The sequence below is a fragment of the Arachis ipaensis genome, chromosome B10, assembly GCF_059453495.1.
Source record: "Arachis ipaensis isolate K30076 ecotype BB chromosome B10, ASM5945349v1, whole genome shotgun sequence".
In the NCBI taxonomy this organism is placed as follows: domain Eukaryota; kingdom Viridiplantae; phylum Streptophyta; class Magnoliopsida; order Fabales; family Fabaceae; genus Arachis; species Arachis ipaensis.
In genome coordinates, this window is record NC_142435.1 from 116,123,948 (window position 1) to 116,139,399 (window position 15,452).

The 15,452-nt window shown below is 32.7% G+C and overlaps 1 non-coding gene across 1 annotated transcript; it reads left to right on the top strand.

Annotated features, from left to right (window-relative positions):
• Positions 1–2,599: 2,599 nt before the first annotated feature.
• On the top strand, positions 2,600–2,703 carry LOC148581410 (small nucleolar RNA R71). Its single transcript, XR_015895528.1, has one exon. It is a non-coding gene; the product is annotated as a small nucleolar RNA R71 (small nucleolar RNA).
• The last annotated feature ends 12,749 nt before the right edge of the window (positions 2,704–15,452 follow it).

A 15,452-nucleotide genomic window follows, 5' to 3' on the forward strand; every position in this document is an offset into this window, starting at 1 on the left:
GGTGCCATTAATGGTTATGGAAAAACAAAAAGCTATGCTTTTACCACACCAAACTTAAAATGTTTGCTCGTCCCCGAGCAAAAGAAGAAAGAAAGTAGTAGAAGAAGAAGAAAATGGAGGAGATGGGGGAAGAAGATGTATTCGGCCAAGGAGAAGAAGAGAGGGTTGTGTTGTGTGAAAATGAAGAAGGAGTGAGGGGTTTATATAGGAGTTGGGGGGGGGTGTAGGGTTGGGTTTGGGAGGAAAATTAGTTTGAATTTTGAAGGTAGGTGGGGTTTATGGGGAAGATAGGGTGGATGTGAGTGGTGAAGAGGTGATGAGAAAGAGTGATTGAGGTGATTGGTGAGGGGTATTTAGGGAAGAGTGTTATGAAAAGGTGTGAAGAGGAGAGAAGAAAATGTAGGGGTCCTGTGGAGCCACAGATCCTGAGGGGATCCTGTGGGGTCCACAGATCAAGTGGGGTTAAGGACTTAACATCCCTGCTCCAATTAGGCGTGTAAAACGCCCTTGCTGTGCAATCCTGGCGTTTAACGCCAGACTGCTGCCTGTTTCTGGCGTTAAACGCCCAAATGTAGCTTGTTTCTGGCGTTTAACGCCAGGTAGATGCTTGTTTCTGGCGTTAAACGCCAGCTTGGTGCCTGTTTCTGGCGTTAAACGCCAGACAGATGCTTGTTTCTGGCATTTAAACGCCAGATTGCTTTCCTCCAGCGTGTGCTGTTTTTAATGTTATTTTTCATTCTGTTTTTTATTTTTCAGTAGTTTTTATGACTTCACATGATCATCAACCTAATAAAACATGAAATAACAAAGAGAAAATAAAATAGATATGATTAAATAACATTGGGTTGCCTCCCAACAAGCGCTTCTTTAATGTCAATAGCTTGACAGTGAGCTCCCATGGAGCCTCACAGATAATCAGAGCAAGGTTGGAACCTTCCAACACCAAACTTAAAGTTTGAATGTGGGGGTTCAACACCAAACTTAGAGTTTGGTTGTGGCCTCCTAACACCAAACTTAGAGTTTGAATGTGGGGCTTTGATTGACTCTGCAGTGAGAGAAGCTTTTCATGCTTCCTCTCCATGGTTACAGAAGGAGATCCTTGAGTTTTAAACACAAAGTTGTCCTCGTTCAGTTGAAGGACTAGTTCTTCTCTATCCACATCAATCACAGCTCTTGCTGTGGCTAGGAAGGGTCTTCCAAGGATGATGGATTCATCCTCATCCTTCCCACTGTCTAGGGTTATGAAATCAGCAGGGATGTAAAGGCCTTCAACCTTTACTAACACGTCCTTTATTAGTCCATAAGCCTGTTTTCTTGAGTTGTCTGCCATTTCTAATGAGATTCTAGCAACTTTCACCTCAAAGATCCCAAGTTTCTCCATTACAGAGAGTGGCATTAAGTTTATTCCTGACCCCAGGTCACACAGAGCTTTCTCAAAGTTCATGGTGCCTATGTTACAGGGAATTAGGAATTCACCAGGATCCTATTTCTTTTGAGGTAATTTCTGCCTATCCAATGCATTCAGTTCATTGGTGAGCAAGGGAGGTTCATCTTCCCAAGTCTCATTACCAAATAATTTAGCATTCAGCTTCATGATTGCACCAATGTACTTGGCAACTTGCTCTTCAGTAATGTCTTCATTCTCTTCAGAAGAAGAGTACTCATCAGAGCTCATGAAGGGCAGAAGAAGGTTCAATGGAATCTCTATGGTCTCTAGATGAGCCTCAGATTCCTTTGGTTCCTCTAAGGGAAACTCCTTATTGATCACTGAACTTCCCAGGAGGTCTTCCTCACTAGGATTCATGTCCTCTCCCTCCCTTGTAGGTTCGGCATGATGGTTAAATCTATGGCCTTGCACTCTCTCTTTGGATTCTCTTCTGTATTGCTTGGGAGAGTACTAGGAGGGATTTTAGTGACTCTTTTACTCAGCTGGCCCACTTGTGCCTCCAAATTTCTAATGGAGGACCTTGTTTCATTCATGAAACTCAAAGTGGCCTTAGATAGATCAGAGACTATATTTGCCAAGCTAGATGGATTCTGCTCAGAATTCTCTGTCTGTTGCTGAGTGGATGATGGAAAAGGTTTACTATTGTTAAACCTGTTTCTTCCACCATTATTAAAGCCTTGTTGAGGCTTTTGTTGATCCTTCCATGAGAAATTTGGATGATTTCTCCATGAGGAGTTATAGGTGTTTCCATAAGGTTCACCCATGTAATTCACCTCTGCTATTGCAGGGTTCTCAGGATCATAAGCTTCTTCTTCAGAAGATACCTCTTGAGTACTGTTGGATGCAGCTTGCATTCTATTCAGACTCTGAGAAATCATATTGACTTGCTGAGTTAAAGTTTTGTTCTGAGCCAATATGGCATTCAGAGCATCAATTTCAAGAACTCCCTTCTTCATAGGCGTCCCATTATTCACAGGATTCCTTTCAGAAGTGTACATGAACTGGTTATTTGCAACCATGTCAATAAGTTCTTGAGTTTCTGCAGGCGTTTTCTTTAGGTGAATGGATCCACCTGCAGAATGGTCCAGTGACATCTTTGATAGCTCAGACAGACCATCATAGAATATATCTAGGATGGTCCAATCTGAAAGTATGTCAGAAGGACACTTTTTGGTCAGTTCTTTGTATCTCTCCCAAGCTTCATAGAGGAATTCACCTTTCTTTTGTTTGAAGGTTTGAACATCCACTCTAAGCTTACTAAGCTTTTGAGGAGGAAAGAACTTGGCTAAGAAAGCCGTGACCAGTTTATCCCAAGAGTTCAGGCTATCTTTAGGTTGAGAGTCCAACCATATTCTAGCTCTGTCTCTTGTAGCAAATGGGAAAAGCATAAGCCTGTAGACCTCGGGATCAACCCATTGATCTTAACAGTATCACAGATCTGCAAGAATTCAGTTAAGAACTGAAAGGGATCTTCGGATGGAAGTCCATAAAACTTGCAATTCTGTTGCATCAGAGAAACTAATTGAGGTTTCAGCTCAAAATTGTTTGCTCCAATGGCAGGGATTGAGATGATTCTTCCATGTAAATTGGAATTAGGTGCAGTAAAGTCACCAAGCATCTTCCTTGCATTGTTATTATTTTCGGCCATGTCTCCTTCTTTTTCAAAAATTTCTATAAGATTTTCTCCAGAGAGTTGAGCTTTAGCTTCCCTTAGCTTCCTCTTCAGAGTCCTTTCAGGTTCAGGATCGGCTTCAACAAGAATGTTCTTATCCTTGTTCCTGCTCATATGAAAAAGAAGAGAACACAAAAGAAAATATAGAATCCTCTATGTCACAGTATAGAGATTCCTTATGCAAGTATAAGAAGAGAAGAATGTAAGAAGGAGAAGAGGAAAAATTCGAACACAGAGAGGGGGATGGGGTTCAAATTTTTGGGTGGAGGAGAAGTGTTAGTAGATGAATAAATAAATAGAAGGGGGTGAGAAAGAGAAGAATTCGAAAATTTAAATAAAATAAAATAAAAATATTTTAAAATTAAAGTTAAAATTCAAAATTAAAATTGAAATCAAATTAAATTGAAATAAAAACAATTAGTTAATTAAAAAGGAAATTTGAAAAAGAGGGAAGGGATTTCCGAAAATTAGAGAGGGAGTTAGTTAGGTAGTTTTGAAAAAGATAATAATCAAATAAAAAGTAAAGTGGTTAATTGAAAAAGATTTGAAAATCAAATTTGAAAAGATAAAAAGTTAGAAAAGATTTTGAAATTAAATTTTGAAAAAAAGATGTGATTGAAATTTAATTTGAAAAAGATTTGAAAAAGAATTTTAAAAAGATTTGATTTTGAAAATTAAAGTTGATTACTTGACTAACAAGAAAAAAAAAGATTTGATTTTAAAATTTAAAGATTGAACCTTTCTTATTAGGCAAGTAACAAACTTAATATTTTTGAATCAATCACATTAATTGTTAGCATTGAATTCGAAAATATGGAATAAAAATAAGAAAAAGATTTTGAAAATTAATTTGAAATTTTTGAAAAAGAATTGAAAAAGATAGGATTTTTAAATTGAAAATTTGACTTGACTCATAAGAAACAACTAAATTTTAAAAAGTTTTGAAAATGTCAACTCAAATTTTCGAAAATTTATGAGTGAAAAAGGGCAAGATATTTTTTTGATTTTTAAATTTTAATAAAGAAAGAGAAAAACATTAAAAAGACTCAATGCATGAAAATTTTGGATCAAAACACATGATGCATGCAAGAACACTATGAATGTCAAGATGAACACCAAGAACACTTTGAATGTCAAGATGAACACCAAGAACTTATTTTTGAAAATTTTGAAGAAGAGAAAAACATGCAAGACACCAAACTTAAAGATTTTTAATTTTTAGACACTAACAAATTAAAAATGCATATGAAAAACAAGAAAAGACACAAAACAAGAAATTTTAAAGATCAAACAAGAAGACTTACCAAGAACAACTTGAAGATCATGAAGAACACATGCATGAGTTTTCGAAAAATACACAAATTTTAAAAACATGCAATTGACACCAAACTTAAAATTTGACTCAAGACTCAAACAAGAAACATCAAATTTTTTTGGTTTTTATGATTTTATTAATTTTTTTGGATTTTTCGAAAATTCTTTTGAAAAGGAAAATAAGGATTTCAAAATTTTTAATAGGAATTCCAGAAATCTTGCAATATTAGTCTAAAGCTCCAGTCCAGGAATTAGACATGGCTTTACAGCTAGCCAAGCTTTCAGTGAAAGCTCCGGTCCAAAACACTAGACATGGCCAATGGCCAGCCAAGCTTCAGCAGATACAAATCAGACATACAACAGCTGATACTTCATCCAACTTCATATGCTGATAAGTGGAAGCCTCGGTCCAAATGAATTAGACATGGCTTTACAGCCAGCCAGGCTTCAACGTGCTTCATGAAACTCTAGAATTCATTCTTAAAAATTCTGAAGAACATAGAATAAAATCTTTTTTTGAAAAAATTTCGAAAATAAAAGAACAAAAACAAAAAGCTTGAAATTAAAATAAAATTACCTAATCTGAGCAACAAGATGAACCGTCAGTTGTCCAAACTCGAACAATCCCCGGCAACGGCGCCAAAAACTTGGTGCACAAAATTGTGATCATCAATGGCACCAACAACTTGGTACGCACAATTGTAATCTCAACTCTTTATCACAACTTCGCACAACTAACCAGCAAGTGCACTGGGTCGTCCAAGTAATAAACCTTACGTGAGTAAGGGTCGATCCCACGAAGATTGTCGGCCTGAAGCAAGCTATGGTCACCTTGTAAATCTCAGTCAGGCGGATTCAAATGGTTATGGTGAATTGATAATAAAAAGATAAATAAAATGTAAAATAAAGATAGAGGTACTTATGTAATTCCTTGGTGAGAATTTCAGATAAGCGTATAGAGACGCTTTCGTTCCTCTGAACCTCTGCTTTCCTACTGTCTTCATCCAATCATTCATACTCCGTTCTATGGCAAGCTTTATGTAGGGCATCACCGTTGTCAATGGCTACATCCCATCCTCTCTGTGAAAATAGTCCAATGCGCTGTCACTGCATGGCTAATCATCTGTCGGTTCTCGATCATACTGGAATAGGATTTACTATCCTTTTGCGTCTGTCACTACGCCCAGCACTCGCGAGTTTGAAGCTCGTCACAGCCATCCCTTCCCAAATCCTACTCGGAATACCACAGAGAAGGTTTAGACTTTCCGGATCTTAGGAATGGCCGTCCATGGGTTCTAACTTATACCACGAAGATTCTAATATCTCGGACTCGGTCCTCTGTATTAGATATCTAAGAGATATTCATTCTAGCTTATTTGCATGTAGAACGGAAGTGTTTGTCAGGCACGCGTTCATAAGTGAGAATGATGATGAGCGTCACATAATCATCACATTCATCATGTTCTTGGGTGCGAATGGATATCATAGAATAGGAATACGCTTGAATTGAATAGAAAAATAATAGTACTTTGCATTAATTCATGAGGAACAGCAGAGCTCCACACCTTAATCTATGGTGTGTAGAAACTCTACCGTTGAAAATACATAAGTGATGAAGGTCCAGGCATGGCCGAATGGCCAGCCCCCATAAAGGTCTAAGATAGCATAAAACCTATCAAGATGTAAATACAATAGTAAAAAGTCCTATTTCTACTAAACTAGTTACTAGGGTTTACAGAAATAAGTAATTGATGCAGAAATCCACTTCTGGGGCCCACTTGGTGTGTGCTTGGGGTGAGCATTGAGCTTTACATGTGTAGAGGCTTCTCTTGGAGTTGAACGCCAGTTTGTAACCTGTTTCTGGCGTTTAACTCCACTTTGCAACTTGTTTCTGGCGTTTAACTCCAGAATGCAGCATGGAACTGGCGTTGAACGCCAGTTTGCGTCATCTAAACTCGGGCAAAGTCTGGACTATTATATATTGCTGGAAAGCCTTAGATGTCTACTTTCTAACTCAATGGAGAGCGCGCCATTTGGAGTTCTGTAGCTCCAGAAAATCTACTTTGAGTGCAGGGAGGTCAGAATCCAATAGCATCTGCAGTCCTTCTTCAACCTCTGAATCTGATTTTTGCTCAAGTCCCTCAATTTCAGCCAGAAAATACTTGAAATCACAGAAAAACACAAAAACTCATAGTAAAGTCCAGAAATGTGAATTTTAATTAAAAACTAATAAAAATATACTAAAAACTAATTAAATTATACTGAAAACTGTGTAAAAACAATGCCGAAAAGCGTATAAATTATCTGCTCATCACTCAGCATCAATATTTATGTCATCAAAACCATCAACAGCTACATTGACATGAGATTTATAATATTAATTGATGATAACATAAAAGGTAATTTTCTACAACCAATAAGTCTACCTTAAAACTATAACAATAAGTGTACTTTCAAAATCATCAGATCTAATGGCATTGTCTCTCTAGTGGATTTGTTGGTATTGAGTTGAATAATCACAATTATTTAGCATTACATTATTAAAAAGTGATGAACCACCCCTCCTTACAGATAGAATTATTTCATTTGATTGTTGTATTAATGACTTATGATTGCTGGTGATCCTCAATAAATTTCAATAATTAAAATATTTACATAAGAAAAAGTACTCTTATACATAAAATTAATTAAAATTATAAAATATCAAGGAGAGAAAATTGATTAATAACCTCTTCATGTAAGAAGAATCTCCTCTATGATGGTCTTTGTCTGTATTGGTATTGTTTGAAGAAAGAATAATATTTGAAGAAATACTTGATCTCCTGGTTTTGTATGAATTGTTATAATTTATTATTGATGAATTTATCGGCCGATGAACTTAATGAAACTGTGCTGAACTATTTGATGAGTTGCGTATGTTATGTAAAACTGTCCCAAATTTTTTTGAACTATATAAGAATTAATAAAAAAAGAGATCTGTATAATAAATTCATATATATTTCATAAAATGAATAAAAAATAACTAAACAAAATTTTTGAACCGTATAAGAATTAAAGAAACAAAAGAAGAAATTTGTATAATAAATTCATATATGTTTCCTAAAATGAACAAAAACTAACTAAATAGGAACTAACCATTAGATATGTTGGAAAGTGGAGTCCTTATAACATTGGGATGAAAAATAGATGATGAATTATGTTTTGTGAAACTTGAAACATGTGAGTAACTATCTGCTATAACTATCCTCTTTCCCTTGAAAATATCACTAACAGTTTCCTGGCCTCCATCACTACTATTTTTTAGTTGAAGCTGAGAAGTATTGCTTGATCCAACAAATAAAACATTGTGAACTGCATAAACATATAAATAGACATGTAGTTTAGGCGAAAGAAAAAAATACTGAAGAAACATAAATATTATCTAATTTTAAAGAAGACAGGAAGAAAATTTTGATGAGGAATGCTGGCCTTGTTTATATTCAATAAAATTGTGCACTAACCATTAGGTGTCATGGAATTATGTAAATTGAAACAGTTATTATGCTGACTGCTTGAAGCCTTCTCCACACTAATAAAATGTTCTTTTGATGGATGAAAATGAGAACCAGCTGATATAGAATTAGCATAAGTGGATCCAAGTTCACTTAAAAGTGTAGCTGAGGTTGTAAACTGTGAATACAGGGTTGATGAATCTCTCTTATATGGTAGCAAGTTGACTGCATTTAGTAATTGAAACATGTACAAAAAAGAAAAACAGTATGAAAATGATCTGAATAAATATAAATACTAATTTAAAAAATAACTAAATTAGATATATAAGATTTACTAAACCGAATCATCCCATTGCATACGACCTCTTAATCTCTTCTATCTGATAATACTCATCCTTTTTCAAATTATAGTCATCGCCGAACATTGGTAATAACTACCAATTAATAGAAAAAGGATTCCCTGCATATAAGGGTCTTTGATTAACTATATGAATGTGAGGTGAATATGGAAGTAACTACTAATAAATAGTAGTCAATGATGACCATGACACTCAATTAAAAAAATACTCCAAAATGGGTTGGTCTTATGATATTAAATTCATAAAATTTGATTAAACAAATAGAAAAGGGTAAAATAGAAACACAGCAAAGGGAACTACCAAATGCGTCTGAACAGCATGAAGGCATTGCTTGAGAAGACAAATAATTGAGAAACCCAATGTGTCATTGTAGCTGGAAAAACAACCAAAATACTAAAAAATTATTATTATATAAAGTGTCATTGAACTTTAGTAAACTAATAGTATTATAAATTAATTGGTCACATGATATAAAAATGATAGAAAGTGCATTATGACTAAAGAAGAATGATAGATAAAGCGGTTATCTAGCGTAGTTATTGGGAAAAAATATTCAATAAAATTGAAATGTTGTATGTTAAAATAGTAGTCCTAATTGTACTTGTAAAATTCTAAAGCTAAAGTTAAAGCCAAACAAAAAGAACTAATATATCTAATGCCATAAAAAAACTAATATATATATATATATATATATATATATATATATACACACAAAAAAACACATCTTATGCAGTTAAGAAGAAAGATATATTAGTGTTAGGAATATAGAATAGATAAGTTTAATATTTAAACAAAATGTACTAATAGTTGAAAAGCATATTGACCATAAACTTTATGGAAGACAATTTATAATAAAAATAGAATTAATTTAACAGTATATAAAATAGAATAATTGTGATGAAGAGGTTCTTAATTGTTGTTTATAATAATTTAATTGGAAATGGTATCCAAGTATAATGATTACACAAACTAAATTGATATTTTTAAAGGCAAATTTGCGTAAATTGATATATTTAGTGAAATGTGACATGGAAATATATTACAAAAATATCATTCTTTTTACTCTGCAATTTTTATATAGGAACATGAAAATGGTCATTTTTGTAGTATTTTAACGTACATTGTTGTCTCATCATTTGAGTAAACAAAAAATTCTAAAACAGTTCTACTTTTAATGTCATTGTCCTCTCTAAATGCCCTTCATCCTGCGGTACTATTAACTTATTGAAATAAACTATCTTTTCTCCAGCATAATCCTATCCTGTATCCATAACCAGTAGTGTGGACCATGCAAACTGCATCATACTTTGATGAAAATGCTTTCAATGCAAATTCAATGGGTAATTCCTGCACGTATTTTTTTATGGTTAGTTTTGTGCAGAGTACATTATGCTAATAAATAAAGTAAAAAATAAAATGTGTATTTACCAATGATGAAGAGCAAATGTCTTGGCTGTTGATTCGACAAATAACTGATATCAGATATGGGGAATTATTTGGGATGGCATGTTTAAAATGAGATATGTTAGGAGAATTACATGGAAAGATAGATAGAGGTAGTGTGTTAATGTTTGAAATTTGGTGAGATAAATTTAGAAGGTAAACCATGAATGATTTTCTTAGAATGAATAGATTTAAAAGGTGAACTATGAATAATTTTCTTAGCATGAACATGACTGCATGGGACAGGTAATTTAACAGGTTGGGAAGCTGAGCTTTCATATTTAAGTGGATTGATGCTATCGCCTTCAGAAAACATATCATCGATTGGAATAACATTGAGATCAAATGAATGCTTAGGCACTTTACCATGACCAGCGTAAGCTTGATGGATATAATTATCTACCAAATTCAAAGTTGTAGATAAATGACCTGTTGCTATAATTTTGGGAGGGATAGCAGAAGAACATGATGGAGACTCCTTATTGTATACTTGCTTCAATTTCTCATTCATAGATATTATTTCAAACTCAACAACTTGCATTTTACCTTTGTAAAGTATGTTGTCATCCAGCAATAACTTAACTGAATGATAAATTGAGCACCTTTTATTCATATTATGGTCGAACACTCTGATGATATGAAAGTAGTCTTTTGTGACGTAAAGCAACTTGATTGTGCCACCACGATTAATACTGTAAAAGTTGATAAGGTTTTCTAAACCTCTAGTAATATGATCGGTACTGTAACCTTTGAGAATCCTCAGCTCAACATGATTGTGATTATCATCTGTTATAATCATGGTGTTGCTAAGACAATTCTTGAACTTACTATAAAATATAGAAGGTAGCTGATCATGTTTCTGCATTAAAAAAATAAAATTTGTGATACAAATGATTAACATAAAAAAATTGTGCTTAGTATATATGATAATACTTAAAGTATGAACATGGTGTTGAGAGAGAACTAAAAATGGAGTGTACTGAGGTGCAATCAATGTCCAAATAAAAAACTCGGCAACCATTTAACTTCATCGATGAATGCTATTTAGAATCCATGAAAACTGAAATATGAAAGAAGAAAAATAAAACAAAAGCAATGAATAATTCTATGCATTATAAAGTTTGTTGTAGTAATAAGAATATATTCAAATTACACTGGAAATAATTAGTTAACTAAGAAAGAAAGTAAGAAATAGCAGTAAAAACGACCTAAGTGGATAAGAAATATAAGTTTAGTGATTTTCCTTTTGGTATGCCATCTCATTTGGATGATAGCTTGGGGTATAAATAAACTAATGAAAGCATGAAGATTAGATGGTGTGGTGGAGAAGGCCATAAACCAAATAGACTTTTGGACTACCTCTAATTATTTTTAAAAAAGAAAAGATATTTATAAAAATTAAAAAATATAATTCTTAATATATATTGGAATAGACCTAATCATTGCATTGCAAATATTATATAATGGAAAAAAAAATAAAGGAGTAGAGTAGTAAATGTAGGATAGGTAATAGGATCGATTTCCTAAGTATATTAGATGAGAAGCTTCTGAATAAAAAATTAGTTTACTCAAACTGGTTTTAGAGGTAGTTTTACTGATATGTGCACCACAACCTTAAATGATATACAACTCATGCAGAAGCTAAGTAAAGGGATTGAGGGAGGATTTTTGTATTAGAAAATTTCAGAGCATAGAAAGGCAAGGGACATAATGGATTTATTAGATGAGACTTTCAAAAGAAAAATATAATGCATTTGTACTCCTAAAAAGTCATAATATCATCCTAACATGTACTTAGCAGTGTACAAATTCCATAAAAATTTTAATTAATATATATTAATATAAAAAAATCAGTGACAATGTCTTAACTCATCTTAGCATAGCGAGCAAAGGAAACTAAACAGAATTGCGACGTGTTCGGATTAAATTATCAAAATTGAAAATTATATAAATGCATATAGGAATAACTGGTGGCAAGAAAGATTAAAATATATAGTAATTAAAAGCTAATACCACAATGTGTGTTTCTTCTATATTTCTTACAACTCATCATAATTAAACTGGTGGAAGAACTACTACAATGTAAAAATGGCAGCATAATTAATGGATGAGATTTTTTTTAAAATTTGGTAATTGTTAAAATTGTTGAGACTAAATAGCTAATATACAACTTATAATGTTCTGTTCTATTAAATTAAACATGTTTAATCTGAAAATGGTGTTGATCTAAATAGGAAGTACAGATAGATAAATAAACTTTTAGTAGCAAGTAAGGCTACTTAAATAACTCTGCTTGCACAACTATAATATTTGAAGTAAAAATGAACCTAGATATTATGCTTTAATTATGAAAAGAATGCATAAGCATAATGTAATTATAACTGTTATTTTAAAAATTTACTTGTATTGTTTTGATGGTATGTATCTAATATAGAATATACTTTAGTTTATTGTAAAGAACAAATCAAAATTTACTTATATAGGGTGCTCATCGAAATTCACTACTTGAATATTAACTTATATTTCTGCAAAAACTTGCATATGAAGTGTTAGCCATAGTTAGAAGCGACTTTAAGTAAGGATGTATTACATACTAAGTTATTGATGGTGAATAAACTTAAAGAGTACAGAGTAACAAAAGTTCAGAAATACAATTTAGAATACCAAAAATATTACATACTAAGTTAGGAGTACATAGTTATTGATGGTGAACAAACTTAAAGTTCTAACTGATGCAATTTCTTTAAAATAGAAGAGATTAACAGTGAAATTTAAAACTTTACAAACTCATAATCTTGAGGTACATCACACTTTCATCACCTAAAAATACACCAAATTTAATAATGGTACCCTTCTTGAAACCATTAACCTTAGCAAATTCTCTCCAACCCCTTGTCAAGAACAGTTGGATCCTTCTTGATATGTGCCAGTGTAGAGTCATTTGAAAACCAATAGTGTTATGCATCTTGATTAGGATAGAATCAGGTCGGTTTGGAAATGCCTTTCTAGCAAACTTGGTGGGAATCATCTGATACATATTTAAAATAACAACTAATATGATTTCAAATTCTCTAATATATAACAAATAGATTTTGTTAAGAGGACAATTTTTACTTACCACATAACTATTGGTAGATTGGTTGAGAGAAAGAACCTTATGGCATGTTATAAAACTAGTTGCAGAGAAGTTTATGTCGTTTGTAAAAAACTCTAATATAATAGAATCTTTTTTACACCCAACTTGGTTCATAACAAGAGTTGAAAAATATGGTGTGTTAGAAACACTCACAGAACCTTACAGTTTGTTATAGACTGGATCAGAACAAATAAAAGATGTAGAACGATTGATATTGCAATGAGTAGTGTTAGATAAAGTTAAAGAAAATAAGGGCTGTTTTGAATAATGGTGATTTTGTGAACAATTAGCAAAATTAGTTGAGTTAACAGCGAAAATTTCTTGCTTTTTATGGATTTGAGACTTTGATGAAAACATATTTGTATTGAGTGATGAAGTGAAACAATTGCTTAAACTTGAATTGTCGGAACATGGAAGGACATGGTTCATATAAGAAGGATAAAAATTAATATAATGATGGGATTCAGTCTTAATATTGGATGGCCTAATATAAGAAGGACAACTATTTGAATTATTTATATATATATTGGTAATTTAGGTTGGAGAAACAGTTTTGTTAGATATTTTAGAAAATTCAAAGATCTCATTGTAGGATCTTTCACCTTGAGGATGATAAAAATATCTTCTCCAACATATAGAACCTTCAACCAACCACCATCTGTGAAGCCATATAAATTAACCAAATTATCAAAACCTTCAAGTATATAACCACATGAGTGACCTCTGGTGATTGTTACTTGAACTTTATTTTGGTGGATATCCACAAAAAACATTATTTGACTTAGTAGATCCTTGTACTTTTTGTAGAAAACTGATGGAAACTCATGAAGTGCCTGCAAGAAATAAATAGGAACTTAAATACCAGACTAACCAATAACTCATTGCATGATTAATGCTATTAAAAAACAATTAACCATTGAAGGATTGATCTGTAAGTAAAATAGTTGATCATGTTGAAAGTCCTCAGGCAAGTATAACTTATATTTGACAACTGAAAAAAATAAACAATTGTGTTAATAACAAATTAAGACGGGAAGAAACTTGTTGATCTATTAGAAAAAAAATCTTTACAAATTAAATGAAGCATACCAAATTTCTTTGATACCACTTCCATGAAGTACTCCACGTTAAGAAATATAGGTTGGAGGAATTAATGAGGACTTAAGGTATTTATAGAGAAGGACTATAGAAAATGACTATTAACATTTAACTAAAAGCTAATGTAACTGAGGTCCATTCTTAAAAGGTGAGAATGGTGAGCTTCAATTAAAAATTGGCAGCTGTGGAGAATACAAATAAAATATAAAATTGACATTTTATGTAAGAAAAAAAAATAACATTTAAAGTGTTTGAATGATGACAACAACATTGGGAACATAATATTTTATTATTAACAAAGAGGATTTAAAGTTACACAGAAAATCCTTATAATTAAAATTTGTTATCCTTTTGAATTATCCTTTTAAATTGTTACTGTACTATACCAAATAGATAACTGATTTTGTTTAATAAAAAAATAATGTATCAGCTAGTCTTGTTAAGAGATCATTACAGAAGTGTTTGAGTAAACTTGTGTTTATATGAACTCTATACTGAAATACACTAAATATAGCACTTACTAACTAAAAAAAATAAATAATTGTATTGGAAATTAATATTACTTATTGAACTAATCAATATAAATCCACCCCAAATATTAACTAACACGTTGAAAGGCAAAAAAAAAAAATTGACATGGCTAAAAAAAAATACTAATTTAATTGGTAGAATTGATATTAGATATTTTGTAATAACTGATAATTGAGTTAGAATTAAATAAAACAAAATATGTGAACCATAGATGCAAATTAAATCATAGATATAAATTAACTAATCCATTGAAACATAGCTGACATGATAAGCAAATAACATAATAATTTATCACCAATTGCTACATAATCATAGACACTGGGTAAGGAAACAAAAGCAACAACGACATGGCTATACTATACACAGTATAACCATTACTTATTTAATGGAAAGATCATATTGTTTAAACATAACAGCCCAGACCATCCGCTAGCACGATATTGTCCGCTTTGGCACACAAAGCCTTACGGTTTTGCCTTTAACAATAGGGATGATAGCCGAAACCCCCCACACTCACTCGTCAAAATGCGTCCTGCTAGGGAGAGGTATCCACACCCTTATAAGGTATGCTTCGTTCCCCTCCCCAACCGATGTGGGACCTTACAAGATGAACCTGTCCTAGAATCTGGAAAACATCTAGGAGCTTCTTGGACCAACCAGTTGTTATGAGAGTCCTTTTAGGTGTGACAAAATCATCATTGCTGTAACACCCTAATTAGGCTAAGCCTTACCTCGCATTATAAAGCAAAGGTTAACCAGAGAGTACGACAGTTCTACAGCTCATACGTATAATATAGAAGAATAATATAATATCTAGAAGCCCGATGAAAGATATAGCTCAAATATTGGATTTGAAAAGCGCAAGGCGTATAGTGCACGAAATTGTGATCATCAATGGCGCCAACATCATGGTACGCACAATTGTAATCTCAACTCTTTGTCACAACTCTGCAACACTAAC